Source organism: Megalopta genalis, unplaced genomic scaffold (genome assembly GCF_051020955.1).
Source record: "Megalopta genalis isolate 19385.01 unplaced genomic scaffold, iyMegGena1_principal scaffold0464, whole genome shotgun sequence".
Lineage (NCBI taxonomy): Eukaryota > Metazoa > Arthropoda > Insecta > Hymenoptera > Halictidae > Megalopta > Megalopta genalis.
The window spans coordinates 180,001-182,500 of NW_027476533.1; the positions used below are offsets into that span (position 1 = coordinate 180,001).

Consider the following 2,500-nt stretch of genomic DNA (forward strand, 5'->3'; position numbering starts at 1 on the left):
TGTTGAGCCCGCCAGATCATTCGTGCGTGATTTACACGGCCAGACGTGTGTACTACACGTATTAGGCCTTTGATCTGCGTTGCGTAGGCCACAACAAATCTTTCAAAGAGAGAGAGATATATGTGTTGTTGGGGTTTGTGATTATGAAGGTGCCCCAACGCACAAAAATATATAAAAATGTACAAAGTTGGGATGTGGTGTGGTGGAGAAGAGTTGGGCCCGACCAGATCATTCGTGCGTGATTTACACGGCAGACGTGTGTACTACACGTATTAGGCCTTTGATCTGCGTTGCGTAGGCCATCTTCCTTCCAAGACACACACGTGTTGGGGTTTGTGTGATTTTATGATAGTGCCCCAACACGGAAAAATAAGCGTACGAGAAGAGTTGGGCCCGACCAGATCATTCGTGCGTGATTTATACACGGCCAGACGCGTATTATATTACACGTATTAGGCCTTTGATCTGCGTTGCGTAGGCCATCTTCTCGATAGAGAGAAAGCCAATGTATTCTTTTTTCTTTCTTTACACACACACACACACAGTTGTAGTAGGACAGGGAGGGATGCGAGCGTGCTAATCACGCTTCCTCAAGTCTTCGCTGTGGTGTGTAAAAAAAAAAGAAAAAAAGGAATCGTTGGGAAAGTCCAAAGGACGAAAATATCGGGCAGTCTGAAGATAACTTAATGCTCGTTTACATTGGTATCAAGAGAGACCGGCTTGTGTAGCTCGTTTCAATGCTGTGTCGTTGTCATTGACACCCTACTCTGTTGCGCGCTAGTGGCAGCATGAGCGTGGGACGTATATATATATATGACACCCAGCTAGAGCCGGCCGTGAGTCCGTCCGGTGTAAATAACGACGAAAGGAGAGAGAAACTTTTCGAATCCAGTATCGGGTTGATAATTGTCCAGTTTGAATATCCATATCCCCGTCGTTTTTGGAGGTGATATACTCTCTGTGTTTCTTCGATAGAAGGCTTTTCAATGTTCTATTCGCTCCGACCGTCGAACTTGCAAGAAAACAGTGGTTTTGGATTTGCTCGTACATATATATATGGTTTCGACGGAAATATCTCGTTCTTTAAGGGACAATTATGTCGTTGTACGACGACTCCCGAATCTCCTTCGCGCGCTGGTTGGAGCTCTTCGGGTATCGGCTTGTTCCGAAATATAACACAAAAATGTGGTGGATAGCAAATACACATTATATTATATATGAGAGAATAAAAGGGAAAAATTACCCTGAACGGTGGATCACTTGGCTCGTGGGTCGATGAAGAACGCAGCTAATTGCGCGTCAACGTGTGAACTGCAGGACACATGAACATCGACATTTCGAACGCACATTGCGGTCCACGGATACAATTCCTGGACCACGCCTGGCTGAGGGTCGTTTACGTACTTATAAACTGCTTGCGTTGATGGCACTTGTTGCCTATATACGTACGAGCGAATGATGGGCGCTTCGTCGGCGTTTGTCGCGGTCCTATGAATATTGAGAAATTTTACGTACGTCTAACAGTCTTCGAGAGAGATGGAAATCGTGTTCGAACTAGCGTGAGTGTGGAAGGCGGTGTCGTGTGTCGTATATGTTTTATATACGTCCGCCCGTCTGAAACACCGCTTCGAAGCGGTGACAAAATCTTTTTCGGGACGATTCGTATCCGTAGAACTATCGAGATTTCACTGGTACATTTTCAACGCGCTCCCGACGTCGCCTGAAATGAAACGAGATGGGTTTAACCCACGAAAGCGTACTACACGAGTCTGTCCTATGTGAAGACTGTGTACAGAGATCGAACGAACGCATGAAAGAAATTGAACGAAAGAACACATAACCCGCAAAAATATAGAGTAGAATTGTGACCGTTGCTTCGAATTTGAATTTATATGTATATATATATCATAGCCCCAGGGAGTGGAACCTATGAGTGTGGAAGGATGTCTCTTACCGTTATGTTGCCAGAGGAAAAAAAGTCTCTCTCTTCGTACGACACATTTGTGTACGAATTGTATCGATGGCTATATAGATCCGATGTTGCACATATTCTGAGTAAAGAACACCCCACCCGGGTTACCGTCCTAAAACTCTTCTATTGGTGTGGCTATGATGTGTGTGTCAACGCAATCGCGAGTCTGGTTCTACGGGAAAACCGTTTGTCGGTCGCCCCATATATCTTTTTGTTCTCTTCAAATGATCGAATAGCGAAACCGCACGAGATCAATCGGTCGTCTAGTCCCCGAAAGTACTTTTCGGACGGACGTTAAAGTTATACCGATTGTAATCGTCTTGCGAGTGTTTCGAAGATCTATATTTGGAGAGGATATCGAATTTTATAAAAGATATATTGGTGAGGCGCGATAAACGGTTTTTTTTTTGCTTTAAGGGTTTTTTGTGTTTTTTTTATTTTTTTTTTTTTTTTGTGTTGCTCTGTACACGTTTCGCAAAATGCTTTCGGGGGGGGAAGCTCTGAAAAAATTTTTTTTCACGTTCCGAC

The 2,500-nt window shown here is 44.2% G+C and overlaps 1 non-coding gene and 1 pseudogene across 1 annotated transcript; both read left to right on the plus strand.

The window, feature by feature from the left end:
• Positions 1-1,240: 1,240 nt before the first annotated feature.
• LOC143263308 (5.8S ribosomal RNA) lies at positions 1,241-1,395 on the plus strand. The gene has a single exon (XR_013036806.1). It is a non-coding gene; the product is annotated as a 5.8S ribosomal RNA (ribosomal RNA).
• A 1,104-nt stretch (positions 1,396-2,499) lies between these two features.
• LOC143263319 (large subunit ribosomal RNA) overlaps position 2,500 on the plus strand; it is a 6,914-nt pseudogene continuing 6,913 nt past the window's right edge.